Here is a 16,037-nt window from a genome sequence, read left to right on the forward strand (position 1 = left end):
AAAAAGATGGCACTAAGTAAACCATGATCGCCTGTTTAACCTCAATTGACAACATAAATGTTGGGCAACTCAAGATTTTCCTCCCTTTTTGAAGGTCAGTGAATGACTGCAAGAGTTCCCTTAGTAATAATTTTGGTGTTACAAGTACATTTTGGCAAATAGACAAATTTGCATATATGGAATCTAAGAATAATGAAGAAATTGTGTATGTGTGTATAACAAAATATATACTATATATTTTACATATATTTAGATATATAAATAGATAAATAATGTATCAATATATAATAACACAATTTTACTATCTTATACATAGTGTTGGACTACTTGGAAATATATGCATGTCAATAAACATTCTTCTATAAAATATATACCAAATGGTGTTTTCCGGGCCAATGTTAAATGTGCACTGGGTTATAAGGATTCTTTGGGAAGTCAGTTTGTAAAATGCTGATGTTAAGAAATTCTTGGGGCTCTTGGGTAGCTCAGTTGGTTGAAAATCCGACTTCAGCTCAGGGCATGATCTCACGGTACGTGAGTTCGAGTCCCGCATCAGGCTCTGTGCTGACAGCTCAGAGCCTGGAGCCTGCTTCGGATTCTGTGTCTCCCTCTCTCTCTGCCCCTTCCCTGCTCGTGCTCTGTCTCTGTCTCTCTCTCTCTCAAAAATAAATAAACAAAAAAAGAAACATTAAAAAATAAAAAAAAAAAGAAATTCTCTGTGGCATTTGAAAAAAAACCAGTGACTCAGACTCTTCTAGTGATGCTTTTGATGGGAACAGGGTCACTTGTGCCAAAACAGAGGCTAGAATCAATCTCCCTTTTGCAGCTGTGTATTTTGTCTGTTGTTTGGTGCTTTGCTTTGCCAAGCTCTTACAGCTGTACTCTACAGTGGTCCCCCTTATCCATGGTTTCGCCTTCCAAGGTTTTCCGCTCGGTTCGGCCCTCCTCTCTGGTCTGGAAGCAGATGCTCCTCCTTCTGACGTAGCGTCAAGTGACGTCACAATTATGGCGTCACTCACGGCATTTCAGCGCTTCGTCTCGTCACTTGGGCTTATCATCTCCACGTCATCGCAAGGAGGGTGAGTGAAGTACAATAAGGTATTTTGAGAGAGAGAGAGAGAGATAAAGAGAGAGAGAGAGACCACATTCACATAACTTTTATTGTTTTAAGTGTATATTTTAAGCGTATAGTGTAACAGGATATTGGTTTTTTTTAAGTGTTTATTTTGTGTGTGAGAGAGAGGGAGGAGCGGGGAGAGAGAGAGAGAGAGAGAGAGAGAGAGAGAGAACGAACCCCAAGCAGGCTCGGTGCTCTCAGTGCAGAGCCCTATGTGGGGCTCCAGTTCAGGAAACGTGAGATGGCGAGTGACGTGAGCGGAAATGGAGAGTCTGACATTGAACCGACTGAGCCACCCAGGAGACCCAACAGTATGTTGCTATGGGTGTTATATTTTATCGTTAGTTATTGTTAGTCTCTGACTATGCCTAATTTGTAAATTTAACTCTATCATAGGTATGTTTGTATAGGAAAAAACAATATATATATAGGATTTGGTACTATTGGGGGGTTTCAGGAACCCAGTGGGGGTCTCAGAACGTATCCGCCCTGGAAAAGAAAGAATACTGTACCCCCTTGGGTGGGGCATAACTTGAATCTTTTTGATAAACATTGACAAATATGATTGAGCAAAATCAGGGTTGCCTATTTTTCTCATATTTTGCACAGATTTTATATGCAGCTTTCACCTGAAAATGTTTAATGTAAAATTCCAATAAGTACCTTGGTTCAGTCAGTGCCTCAGCATCAGTTCAGTAAGTTTTGCATCCTTACAGGCCTTGTTTTGGGTTTTCTTGTATTTAATAGGAGCTTCATTTGACAAGAAGCCATGGGCTGTCCTCAATTCAAATGATTTCAAAATCTCTTCTTAGATGGCTCTTTTGGAAATGTCAATAATTTCTAAACTGTCAATGCTACAGTATAAACAATGCTGCATATACTGTTAATGAAGGTAATTTCTGGTCCTAGTAAAACAGACCTCAGGGAAGTTTGTTGTGGTGATACGTTTTTTGCCTGAAATCGCGGACGACTCAAGTACAGCCTGTGTATCTGCAGCCTGGCATCTCATTTCCTGAGACCTGTGTGTTATGGATTGCATCTGGCATGTTAAAGCATTATCTGATCATGGGTGCAATATCATTTCAACTACATACCACTTCTGACAGTGAATATGTATAATCTTTGCCTTTTAGAATCTATATACCCTCCCTGCTCCCTTATTTTTTCTTTAACCTTTGAATTGGAAAAAACTCAGTTATTCTAGTTGAGAATATCCTCGTGGTATGGTTTTTATGTTCTTTGTTTAATATTCTATAATTAATCCAAGAAACAAAACCTAACAGATAATGTGAGTTGGTAATTGTGCTGTCCTGATTTTGTTTTCTCTTCTATATTTATGTACTAAATCCATATACTAAGAAAAATACATCGCAGATGCAAAAAAATTTACAATGAAAAAACTCCCTGTAAGAACCCACAGGATATGACCAAAACTACCGAGACAAATCCATGGCCTTACTACTTTCCTTAGTAAATGACAATGAAAGTAAATAAACCTAAACAGAATTAAAAGGTGAGCAACAAACTCTTGTAATGTCAGTCTGAAATACTACAAATATCCCAGAGGAGAAATGGAAGAAAGAAGGGCTGTCAAGAAGGCGACCTACGTGCAAAAACTTTTAGGGTCCCTAGAAAGGAAACACTATCTAAAATATTTTGGATGGTATTGTTGGAGAAGGTCATCATGACTGCTGGCTGACCCTGGAGCTGGATGTGGGCTATCTTAGGCTCCTCACTCCCTCCCTCCCTCCCCTTTCCCTGGCATGTACATTCTGCCCCTACTTCCCACAGCAGGAGCCCTTTTCAAGGCCGCAGGCTTGAGAGAGTAAGGTGCTGTTGGGAACATCAAGTGTTATACGGGACAGAACCCCATTAAAGCCTCTATGTAAATTTAAGAATCTGGTGGGCAGGTGTGGAGCTCTCTCTGTCTTGCAGCTAGCCAAGACAAGCCTCCTAATACGTTCCCTTGCTTTTTAAACATGCCATCTGCCAAACTGCAGTGGCCTGTCTCTCCTGTCTCTCCTTACCCTCCGTGTGCAAACCAACAGGTATTTGCTTTGGAACCGCTTGACTGCCATTACTGTGTGATGTGCCCCAGTTTTCCTTTTTTCCTTCTGCTCTGGTAAAAGGTATGAAATGGCCATTTATGCAGGGACAGTTTCAGATGTCAATAGATCTAATAAGTGTTCATCCTTACTAAATAATAAATATAATCCAAAATGAATCTAATACTGATCAGCCACTTTGTCCTACCAAATTGGCAAAGTAAAAAAGGATAATATCCACGTGGCCAAGGGTGTAGGAAAATGAGTACTTTTTTTTTTTTTTTTTTTTTTTTTTTTTTACTGTTTATGGAAGTGTAAGCGGATTCAGCTTTTCTGAAGGACAGTTGGACCCTATGTGTCATGAATCTCTTGATCCATTAATTTCATGTCCAGGATTTTACTCTAAGGAAACTAGGGATGTGTGTAAAAGTAGATAAGGATTTCTTGCAACATTTGTAAGAGGGGAAAAAAGGCTACCATGCAGTCATTAAACATATTCATTGCCATCATTATCAAACATTTACTAGATTCAAGACATTGTACTAAGTAAATGTAATGTCTCACCTATTAGGTCATAATTTTAAAAATTGTAGTATAAGAGGTTAAATAACTTATCAAAGGTTACATGGTTAAGAATTAATAAAGCTTAAATGAAACCCCAATCTTATAACTATACTGTAATAAATGTCCTCTGTCACTGAACAAGGATACTTAATGACATAAGGAAATGTTTGTAATATATTGCTGTATGGAAAAAATACCAGGCTGTATTCAGTTTCTCTAATAGTTATAGGACTCATCAGATTTTCTGATACTTTTGCTAAGTTATATTTTTCTAGGAATTAGTCCACTTAATTTATTATGTCAAATTTTTTGGCATAAAGTTGTTAATATTTCCTTATGTTTTAATGTCTGTAGAGACTGTAGTTGATGTCCTTTTTCTTCTTCTTCTTCCTCCTCCTCCTTCTCCTCCTCCCTCCTCCTCCTCTTCTTTTAGCCTTTCTCAATTTTCCTATATGCACATAAGGCCATAAATGTCCTTCTAAGTGTGACATTAATTCTTCATCTGGAAAAAATGAATATGCGATTAAAAAAATTGTCATTCATCTCAAATAGTTCTCATTTTCATTATCTTCTTTAACCCATGAACTATTTAGAACAGCATTCGTTAATGTCCAAACATATGGGGATTTTTTTAGTTATCTTTTTGGTTTAATTATTAGTTTTAATTCCACTGTGGTTAGTCAGGACATGACATGTGTTACTTAAATCTTCTAAAATTGGTTGGAACTTGATTTTTGACCCAGATCTGAAATTATTTGGTAAATATCCTGTGGTATTTGAGAAGAATGTGTAGTTGACACTAGTTGGTGCTCTGTTGTCTGTCTGTCCACTAAGTCCTTTGTTAATCTTGCTCTGTATCCTTACTGATGATATATTTGCTTTTTCTCTCAGTTACTGAGAAGAATGTGTTAAAGTCTCTAACCATGATGTGGATTTTTCTATTCTTCTATTTCTGCCAGTTTTTGGCTTTACGTAGTATTTTTAGATTCATCATACAAATTTAGGCATTGTATTTTCCCTTTAGATCTATGCTTTTGCCATCATAAAACATCCCAAAAAATTGATGATAAAATTTGTAATATGAAGAGTAATGTTTCTTGCCTTTAAATCTGCTGTATCTTACAGTAGTGAAGATATACCAGCCTTCTTTTAGTGAGTGTTTGCATGGCGTATATGATTTTCCATCCTTTTGTTCCCAACCTCACCTATTGATGGTGTATCTTTTCTATGTAATTGAGTTGCTTATTTGTGATGATAGTTTGACAGTTTTTCTAAAATTATGTATTTGATCTATTCACATTCAGTGTATTAATTATATATTTGGTATAAAGCTATCTTAATACTTATTTGTCCTATTAGTCTATGTTCTTTTTTCTTACCATCTTTCTGTTAATAAAATATTTATTCAAGTATTGTATGTAGTACTACCTTTACTAGTTCTGGGAAATGCAAAGAGGGCAGAGTAGCCCCCTCATGTCTTATGTGCTGCTAATGTCAAGGTTATTAATGATATCTTTTAAACTCCAGATGATATTGTTCCTGTTATTTTCTAGTCAGTATTTACTTAAATGTACTGACATACTTTACCCTTTCCATTGTTCTGCATTCTGTTCTGTATCTTAGTGCTTCTTTCTGGGATGATTTTTCTTTCTCTTGAAGCACTCCCTTTTGTATTTCCATGAGTGCATTTGTGCCAGTCACACATCCTCTCAGTTTTTGTATTAAATGTATTTGTCTTAAACTTTGAAGGATATTTTTGGTGGATAAATAATTCTGTGTAGGCAGGTGTTTTGTTGTTTTGTTTTTAGCACTTTGAGGATATCATTACATTGTCTTCTTGTTTTTTTTCCTTGTTGAACAATCAGCTGATGGTTTTAGTGTTGTTCTTTTAATTTTTTTTTTTTTTTTTGAGAGAGAGAGCACGAGCAGGGGAGAGAGAGAGGGAGAGAGAGAATCCCAAGTAGTCTCCACACTGTCAGCACAGAGTTAGATGCGGTGCTTGAACTCACAAACCATGAGATCATGACCTGAGCTGAAATCAAGAGTTCAACGCCACCCAGGTGCCTCAGTTGTTCTTCTAAAGGTAATACATCTCTTTTCCTCCAATGGATTTGAAGCTTTTTCTCTTTCTCTTTGTTTTTCAGTAGTCTGACGATGGTGTGCTCAGGTGTGGTTTTTTTTTGTATTTACTCTTCTTGGAGTTTGTAGCACTTATTGGTGTTTTGACATTTTGGGGGGGAAAAGTTTTGCCATTATTTCTTCAAATATCCCTTCTGCTTTATTTTCTCTTATGCTCGGACACTTTCTCCTTATCCCTTATGTCTTTTAGGATCATTTCTCAATTTTTTCATTTTGATTTTCCATGCTTCAGGGTATATATTCCCCTCTGATGACCTCTTCACTAATTGTGTTTTCAGTTGCATGTAATTTCCTGTTGTCAATTTACCATGTTTTATTTTCTAATTTTAGACTCTGTTTGATTTATTTTCTGCTTTCCAGTTCTCTGAAATTCTCCATCTTTATCCATCATTTATTGATTGAACATAATAATAGTTTATCTAGTCTTTGATACTTCAATATTTGTATCACTTGTGAGTTTATTTCCATTGTGTTTTTTTGTTGATTTGCAGATAAATCTTACCCTCTTACATGCTTTCTTCCTTTTTTAAAAATGTTTATTCATTTTTGAGAGAGAGAGAGACAAGCAGGGGAGTGGCAGAGAGAGAGGGAGACAGAGAATCTGAAGCAGTCTCCGGGCTCTGAGCTGTCAGCACAGAGCCCAACCAACGTGGAGTTTGAACCCATGAACCGTGAGATCATGACCCGAGCCAAAACCAAGAGTTTGGATGCTTAACTGACTGACCCACCCAGGTGCCCTGTGCTTGCTTGCTTTTCCTTCCTTCCTTCCTTCCTTCCTTCCTTCCTTCCTTCCTTCCCTCCCTCCCTCCCTCCCTCCTTCCTTCCTTCCTTCCTTCCTTCCTTCCTTCCTTCCCTCCCTCCCTCCCTCCCTCCTTCCCTCCCTCCTTCCTTCCTTCCTTCCTGCCTTCCTGCCTTCCTTCCTTCCTCTCTTTCTCTCTTTCTTCCTTCCTTCCTTCCTTCCTTCCTTTCTTCCTTTCTTTCTTTCTTTCTCTCTCTCTCCCTTCCTTCCTTCCTTCCTTCCTTCCTTCCTTCCTTCCTTCCTTCCTTCCTTGAAGGCCAGGCATTGTTTATGAAAAATTTTAGGTAAAGAAATTGTGGTTTATATACACAATGGGGTACTATGTGGCAATGAGAAAGAATGAAATATGGCCCTTTGTAGCAACGTGGATGGAACTGGAGAGTGTTATGCTAAGTGAAATAAGTCATACAGAGAAAGACAGATACCATATGTTTCCACTCTTATGTGGATCCTGGGAAACTTAACAGAAACCCATGGGGGAGGGGAAGGAAAAAAAAAAAGGTTAGAGTGGGAGAGAGCCAAAGCATAAGAGACTCTTAAAAACTGAGAACAAACAGGGTTGATGGGGGGTGGGAGGGAGGGGAGGGTGGGTGATGGGTATTGAGGGGGGCACCTTATGTGATGAGCACTGGGTGTTGTATGGAAACCAATTTGACAATAAATTTCGTATATTGGGAAAAAAAATTTTTAGAGATAATTTTGGGCTCTAGGTAATGTTTTTTGTCCTGGGAAGATTTCCTCCGGCTCTTGTATACAGTTCATTTGAACAGAATCAATCTCATCCCATCAGAAACTGAGACCAGATTCAAATCTGAGCTTCAGTTCTTGTGAGGGCTGTTCTGTTCCTAATTCCTCTGAAGCCCTTTCAGAATCTCACTTAAAGTACAGGGTATTTACTAAGTCCCTCCTTGTTCTGATGCCGTGTACTCAAGTTTTTATTTTATTGTGCTCACTTTCTTAGCCTGTCATTTGTTGTTTTTCATTTTCATAACTGGCAGTTTGCCTCAAGGGGAAAAGTGCCCTAAGTTCTGGATTACCCCTCTTGGTTTCCCTCTTCTCTTAAATCTTGTCTCACCTCTTCTCACTGTCTTGGTAGTTCTTTGAGGCCAACGTATATTTGAAATATATATTTTATTTTTTTTTAAAGTTTATTTATTTATTTTGAGAGGGAGAGAGAGAGAGTGAGGGAGAGAAAGAGAAGGTGAGCATTAGTGGGGGAGAAGTAGAGAGAGAGGGAGAGAGAAAGAATCCCAAGCAGGCTCCTCAATGTCAGCATAGAGCCTGACACGGGGCTCAAACTCATGAACCGTGAGATTATGACCTGAGCTGAAAACAAGAGTCAGATGGACGCTCAGCCGACTGAGCCATTCAGGTGCCCCTCAAGTATATATTTTAAAACACTGTCCATCTTTTAGCTGTTCTCAATAGGATGGGTGTTTTGACACTATGCATCATTCTTTCCTTGAAGTGGAACTCTTGTTTCTTTCCTCTATTCATGTAAATATGCACAGACACAAAAGACTCAAAGAATTTAGAATTTTTGTAGGATTATGGATGCTTTTTGTTTTCTTTTTTATTTCCTTGTGATGTATATGTTTTCTGAAAAAAGCATGGATTGCTTAGATTTACTAAAATTAACATATATAGATAGGATATTAAAATTAACATATAATAAGATTCTAGTAGCAGCATTTATTTGTAACTGTTTAAAAACATTATTATAGGGGCGCCTGGGTGGCTCAGTCGGTTAAGCGTCCGACTTCAGCTCAGGTCACGATCTCACGGTCCGTGAGTTCGAGCCCCGCGTCGGGCTCTGGGCCGATGGCTCAGAGCCTGGAGCCTGCTTCCGATTCTGTGTCTCTATCTCTCTCTCCTCTCCCCTGTTCATGCTCTGTCTCTCTCTGTCTCAAAAATAAATAAACGTTAAAAAAAAAATTAAAAAAAAAACATTATTATAAAAATAAAAGGTAAATAAACCAAATCACCCATAATCCCCTTACCTAAACTTACCTCTTTTATTTTCTAGTCTGTGCCTTTATTTCATATGCAGATATAACAGTGCATGAGTGTTCATAGTGAATTTTAATAAGGTACTTTGGGAAAAAAATAGCCTTCATAGGGGCGCCTGGGTGGCTCAGTCGGTTAAGCGTCCGACTTCAGCTCAGGTCACGATCTTGCGGTCCGGTCCGCGAGTTCGAGCCCCGCGTCGGGCTCTGGGCTGATGGCTCAGAGCCTGGAGCTTGCTTCCGATTCTGTGTCTCCCTCTCTCTCTGCCCCTCCCTCGTTCATGCTGTCTCTCTCTGTCTCAAAAATAAATAAACGTTAAAAAAAAAAAAAAATTAAAAATAGCCTTCATATATTTTTCTAATTTTCACCCAACATCTTATTCTTTGCCTAGAACTAAAAAGATTGGCACGTTTATAGATATATTTTCTATCCAACAGGCATATAGTGAAAATGTTGAATAAAAATGGTTAAAAATATTAACATCACTAGAGGATGTATATTGGTATCTCTCTACAATTTTTTTTTCAAATCAGAAGAGGCATAGGAAAATTTTGTTTTAGAATGTTATATTTGACTTTGCCGGCCTTTAAAAGCTTTCTTTTAGCCTGGATAAATTATTTCGGCTGTTTGTTTGAAGTCCATTTATCAAACTCCAGATATATATCCTTTCCCAGAACAGTACCTGTGTCTCATTAATGGTGATGGTATTGATCTTTAATAATACTAGACTCTGATGACTTGAAATCTTTTGGTGATATCTCGATTATCACTTACAAACTTTTGGAACAGATAAATTATTGGTGAGATTCACATTATTATCATTATGTTTATAGGCATCTTAATGAAATTGATGGCAGTATAAAAGGAAGCTAAAATTTAAGTGGACATTGCCCTTAAAAATGAAAGAATCTAATATTTTTGGTAGTTAGGTAACAAGTAGGTGAATATAGGAAATAAAAATGGGTTTGAAATAAAAAGTTTCAAATATTAGTGAACTGGATTTTCTCTGAAAAATCATGCTAATAATTGGTGGTACATTAAAACATCAGTCATATTATGAAAAAAACATAGGGATTAATCTTGGCCAGATATCTACTCTCTTGAAATGTAGTGACTGTAAATTATATAGTGAATCTTACTTTTCTGAATGGCTTCAGTAAGCAACTCATAATAGAATGCCAGCTCTGGAAACTTACTTAGAGGTCATAGATGAGACCCAAGAGGTTTTTCTGGGCATCTGGTTGGTGGATAATTTTGTGAAACTCCTAGAACAGTAGTTGGCCTTGAACAAAGTTTCTATAAATGTTCATTTCTTTTTCCTTTTTGTAGAGCACAGAAACCTAGTCTCCCCATTCTTGGGATAAACACATCATGATTTGTTTGTTGTATTAATCATCTGTTCTGTGATGAAAAGCACCCCCCAAATCTCAGTGGCAAATAACATGCATGTCCTCCGTGCACAGGTTGAAGCTTGCCCCTGTTGCTGTTGGTTGCCTCCAGCTGCAGCTGTGGCCAAGGCTAGGTTCCATATGGCTCTTTTCCATGAGTCTTCCTTTTGGAATCCAGGCTAATGGAGCATTCCATCAAGGATCTGCTATTCTTTAGGTAGAGATTAAAAAGCAAGAGCAGGCCTCTTAAACAAGCTCCTGCATGGAGTAAGCACACTGTCATTTCTGCTGATGTTTACTGGCCAATCAAGTCCATGGCTAAGTCTGACTATGGGCAGTGAGATTTGCTCCGTCTTACAGGAATCAGGGCAAACAACAAAGATGTGTAATTCTCTCGCAGGGTAGGGAGCAAATAGTTGCCAACAATTATATGAGCTACCACACAATTGAGAAATATTTTAATGTGGCGCCCTAATTTGACCTGCTATTCTTTCTCAATTCCAGTTCTGTAGAAATGTAAGATCTTGGCTCTTGCTACATTTTTCTATGGCAAAACTGAATTCTAATTTTTTCACATTAGACTAGTCATTTTTGGTTACTTGGGAAGAATGTTTCCAAAGCTGCAACAGAATTTGAGGACCATCTGCAGAAATCAATTCTCCTTTGAATCAAATTGTTTCTACTAAACTTGAGGATGTTAATGTTCTTATAAAAAATGCTTGATGGAAGAGGGACATTATATGCAGGAGACTGTTGTCTTTTATCTTCTAAAAGAAGACTTTCAAGCCTTCAACTTAATCCTCAGAGAAGGTTTAAACTTTAGATGGTTAAGTATTACTGGTCATACTCATGTGAAGATGAAAAGCCATGAGAACAAAGGGTATGTGTCCACATAGTCTTTAAAAAACGTTTCAGGGGCGCCTGGGTGGCGCAGTCGGTTAAGCGTCCGACTTCAGCCAGGTCACGATCTCGCGGTCCGTGAGTTCGAGCCCCGCGTCGGGCTCTGGGCTGATGGCTCGGAGCCTGGAGCCTGTTTCCCATTCTGTGTCTCCCTCTCTCTCTGCCCCTCCCCCGTTCATGCTCTGTCTCTCTCTGTCCCCAAAATAAATAAAAAACGTTGAAAAAAAAAATTAAAAAAAAAAAGTTTCAAAGGTCAATTTAGCAATCAATAGGGTATTACACATCCCTCAAGGGCATTCTTCAAAATTTGTTTTCAAGGAGAGGAGAGTTCTGGGTAAAGTGGGGGTAAGTTGGGGGAAAGGAATAGGGGGAAAATGGGAATTAGTTATCTCGGGTCTATTATATTTCTTTTATACTTTAAAAATACATTTAAACATCACAGCAAACCTTGGATGGATGGATGCGTGAAGACATGAGTTACAGTGTTAGAAAGGGAGAAGGGTCATCTTTCTCATGCCTGAGAATTGGATGATCTCTTCAGATTCTTCATATTAAAATTTGTCTATTTCACATGTATCCATCTCTATCTATTAAGTGATAAGTACATTCACATTTTTAGGGGCTGAGAGAGGAAAGAATAGAACTTCAAGTGATATAAAGGGACTGTAGGGAAGGGGCTCCTAGAGGCATAGAGCGCAGATGGAGGCAGAGGAATGAATGATGAGACAGAACCAGGGCCAGAGATCTGTGTGGTTCCCTAGAACACTCACCTTTTCTTTCCTTATCCTCCACAAGAGCCATATTGGTGGAAAGAGAATTTGCTGTCATTTTGAATGTAAATGGGAAATGTGCATCTGTTCAGTGTTAAAAGAAGAATCATACCAAATTACAGGGTATGAAGTGGTAAGTTATTTGAGTGAATTACCTACTAAATGTCAGCCATGACCTAATAATATGTTTTCCTTTATATGGAAAAGCTGTGCCACTCACTGCTATCACTAGGACCGTTTCTCCTCTGTCTTGCTTTGTCCCCCTTGCCACCAGCTGGAGTGAGGGGTCAGGTGGCTGTCACGAAACACAGTGATCCTGAATAGCCTTCATAAGAACTGACCCTTGGTCATGGCTTCATTTACACCTTGTCTGGTGTTCTGAGATTAATCAGTCTCAGGCAATAATACAATAGTTTTATAATTACATAATGCTTATTCTCATAATACACAAGACCATGAGTTATTATTAAAGAATGTGTACAGTTTTTTTTCCTCTTAGTTTTTCTAGATTGAATTTTTTGTAGATGGCAAACAGTGATATAAACAGCTAAAATGAGGATCTGTAACAATCTATTCAGATGGAAGAATTTTACTATATCCCATTTAGTCTGAGTTTTTAAAAAATACCTTTTATTGGGGCACCTGGGTGGCTCAGTCGGTTAATTGTCCAACTTCAGCTCAGGTCATGATCCCACAGTTTGTGAGTTTGAGCCCTGTGTCGGGCTCTGTGCTGACAGCTCGGAGCCTGGAGCCTGCTTCAGATTCTGTGTCTCTCTTCCTCTCTGACCCTCCCCTGCTCTCACTCTCTGTCTCTCAAAAATAAACATAAAAAAATACCTTTCTTTAGGAGAGGTTGCATCTGCTAGTGAGTGGGCACGAGCATCCTCGATGTTTGTTGGCACTGATCATCTGTCTACCTAACGACTTGAAAGTACCACTTGGGAGCTCACTCCTCAAACCCTTTACCCTTAGCTTTTCATGCTTTCAACTCAACAAATCCTCTTCTGAACTTGTCTTCTGTTTAAAGTCCAGAAAATATAAATTGTACAGAGCTGTGTCTTGCTGACCCATGCAATGGCATTTTCAGATACCATAGCACATTGTGAAAATCCTGATTTCTTCATCCTAATAAAGAGTATTTACTAAATGGTGGGCTTTCTTCAACATATCAGTGAACTTTGGCACAACCATGCTAGCTTCTGTGCTTTTATGCCTGTCTGTACCCTAGAGTCCCCTACTTTATTTTCTCCCTCAAATGCCTGCAGCTGGACTTCCCAAATCTCAGGACTGTTGCAGCAGGAGCTGTTCCAGTGCCGGCAAGGGGAGCAGCAACCTCAGCGTCCATATTTCATCCAAGTTAGAATTAAACTTTGCTTCAGACCAGACCTTGGATACGTCATTCCCTGAGGTGTTTGCAGTAGGTTATTTACCCTCAGCCCATGTTTTATGTCCACGTGAATGAGAACCCCTTGGATCTCAGTGTAGTCCCTCTCCTGTTGGCCTCACATGGTTACCTTTGCTTCATACCTGAGCCAGAGTGCTTTGAAACTTATGTGTGACTATAGTATAGCCTAGGGGGTAAGAGTTTGGATTCTGGAGTCAGGATGACATGATTTTAAATTCTTGTTCTACAATTTACTAGTGGCATGACCACGGGAAAGTTACCCACCTCTCTGCAAGCTTCAACTTTTCTCCTCCATAAAATGGATAGGGGCGCCTGGGCGGCTCAGTTGGTTGAGTGTCTGGCTCTTGATTTCTGCTCAGATTGTGATCTCATGGTCATGGGGTTGAGCCTTGAGTTGGGCTCTGTGCTGACAACACAGAGCCTGATTGGGATTCTCTCCCTCTCTCTCCCTCTGTCCATCATCCTCCACTTATGTGTGCGTGTGTGCATGCACACACACTCTCTCTCAAAAAAAAAATGAGGATAAGAATAGTAACTCGCTTAGAGAAATGTTGAAGGTTTCAGTGAAGTAATACATGTCAGATCCAATGGTTCAATAAGTGTTAGCTATTATTATTATTATTATTATTATTATTATTATGACTGAGATGTTGACTATTTGACTCAACCAGTAGAGGTAGATATAACTCTAGAGCTCCTTATGGGTAAAGACTGGCAGATTAATTAATGTTCATTAAATGAGTAAATGATGGGAATGCCCTTGTTATATAATTTTCAAGATAGAGATTGAAAATAGGACCAGAGTCGTTTGTTCTCTAGAAATATTTTTACTTGCTTTCTGTATGTAAGATCTCATTAGTGATACAATAAGGTAAAGTTTTCTCCCTCTAGGGAAGTCATATTCTTCATCACATTCTTCTGTATGACAGCATAGCCATAAACAAAATAAACACAGAAGGAATAAGGCAGATCTAGTAGGATTATGATTTTCTAAATCATAAAGTGATTACAAACTGAGTATGTTTTCTTAAAAATGAAAATAGCATCATTGTTAGATTATTGAAACAAATTCAGAAAAGATTGTAACTTGAGTATCTGTAGATAACTACTACTTAAAAAAATACGGTCATCTAGAAACTTGCCATTCAGTGTCTTAACAGTATTGGCCTCACCTGGGAGCTTGTTAGAAAGGCATACCCTTCAACCCTATCCAAGAGCTAGAAGCAGAATATGCTTTTTATCAATATCCTTAGCTGATTTTATGTAAATGAAAGTCTGGGAAGCATTGATCTGGTGGACTGTATAATATATACCAAATTGAATTAATTCTCTACATACTGCATTTCTCTTTTGGCAATTTAGAGGTTAGATAACCTGAAAATTTTCCTGCTGCAGAATGTCTGGGAAAATAGGTGAAATCTAACAGATATCTCTTTGAAGGATAACAGAGTGCAAGAGAAAGAGAAATTGTTCAGGAGCAAAACAAAAACTAAAGACAGGAACAAGTGGATGCTGAAGTATGAGTTACCCTGAGTGGGTTTGCTGGTAGTCAGGGAGCTTAGGTTTGAGTGGCTCTGGGGGTGGGGATGAGAGCTTGTGCTGAAGATGTGGGACCCATAGAATGGAGCCCCAGTCTAAGGCCATGGTTCTCAAAGGCCGAATGGCCAGGAAAGGACAAACTAGAAAAAATCAACCCACATACAGAGGGAGATGAAGTTGTAATTTGTGTGTCTCAGTCTGAGCTCTGGGCAGGAAAAAGGTATTCTCTGGGAATGTGTAATCACAGTGCTTCTTTTACTCACATTGGGCATTTGAATTCCTATCAAAGTAATCCTCAAGCCAAGAAGTTAATATGAAAGTCCTAATTTGGAAAGAGCCCCACGGTGTCTGAAAGAAGCAAATGCGCATCCTCAACTCAGCCCCAAAGGATGCCCATAGCTCTACTAAACATGAGCTCTTAATCTAAAAGTACAAAGCACATAAAAAAAGTGATCCCCCTTGAGTTAGACTCACCAGACACAAGTAACAGAATTAGAATTTCAAGAATTTTGAATGATACAGTTATTGGGTGCAAAATAAGTATGTTAAGATGCTTTAAAAAAAAAAAAAGAATGGTGCAGGGTGGGGGGTGCTCCTAGGTAGCTCAGCCGATTAAACATCCACTCCTGGTTTCAGCTCAGGTCATGATCTTGCAGTGGGTGAGGTTGAGCCCCAAGTCGGGCTCTGCGTGGCAGTGAGAAGAAGCCTGCTTGGGATTCTCTCTCTCTTCCTCTCTCTCTGTCCCTCCCCCACTTGCACTGTCTCTGTCTCTTTCAAAATAAATAAATAAAAACTTAAATAACACCAGAAACAAAATCTTATATACTCTAGTAATTTCTTGTAACCTCCTTTTGTTCTTCTTAACATCCCTTGAGAATAATTTTATTGTCCTAAGACAGCACATATCCAGGACATGGATCAACTCTCACTTCAGCAGTAAACAATCAAGAGAAAGAAAAAAGCACCATTATATGCTGACCTTTTCTGCATGGTGGCTCCACCCACTAGCTTATGTTGTATGATCTGTGCCCTGGAATATGATTTATAATTAGAATTTTCCCTCCTTGGAGAAGAGAATGGGGTGAGGGTGGGATTCAGAGCAGGGGTGTAAAGTGGGCAGGGGAGGTTAGAAAGGAGCCCAAAAAAGTGTGTCTTTTCATAGAAGATTATAATATCAGAGGATATATTTAAGGGAAAAAATGATTCCATTGAATTCCTTAATTGTAATGAATCTACTCCTGCTGTTTATGTTGTAATTATGTTAATTAAAAAACCATTCAGGAGTGCCTGGGTGGCTCAGTCGGTTAAGCGTCTGACTTCAGCTCAGGTCATGATCTCATGGTCCTTGAGTTCAAGCCCCTTGA

At 38.8% G+C, this 16,037-nt stretch overlaps 1 protein-coding gene across 3 annotated transcripts in view; it reads left to right on the forward strand.

The window, feature by feature from the left end:
- Positions 1–964: 964 nt before the first annotated feature.
- PLPPR1 (phospholipid phosphatase related 1) overlaps positions 965–16,037 on the forward strand; it is a 590,963-nt gene continuing 575,890 nt past the window's right edge. The window contains exon 1 of one of the 3 annotated variants that reach the window (XM_042913315.1): positions 965–1,079. The gene's annotated coding sequence lies outside the window, so the exon portion shown is untranslated. Of the gene's footprint in view, positions 1,080–1,349; positions 1,429–16,037 lie in introns of those variants that run through there. The other 2 variants (XM_042913305.1, XM_042913308.1) reach the window with 2 other exon arrangements.

The sequence above is a fragment of the Panthera leo genome, chromosome D4 (assembly GCF_018350215.1).
Source record: "Panthera leo isolate Ple1 chromosome D4, P.leo_Ple1_pat1.1, whole genome shotgun sequence".
Lineage (NCBI taxonomy): Eukaryota > Metazoa > Chordata > Mammalia > Carnivora > Felidae > Panthera > Panthera leo.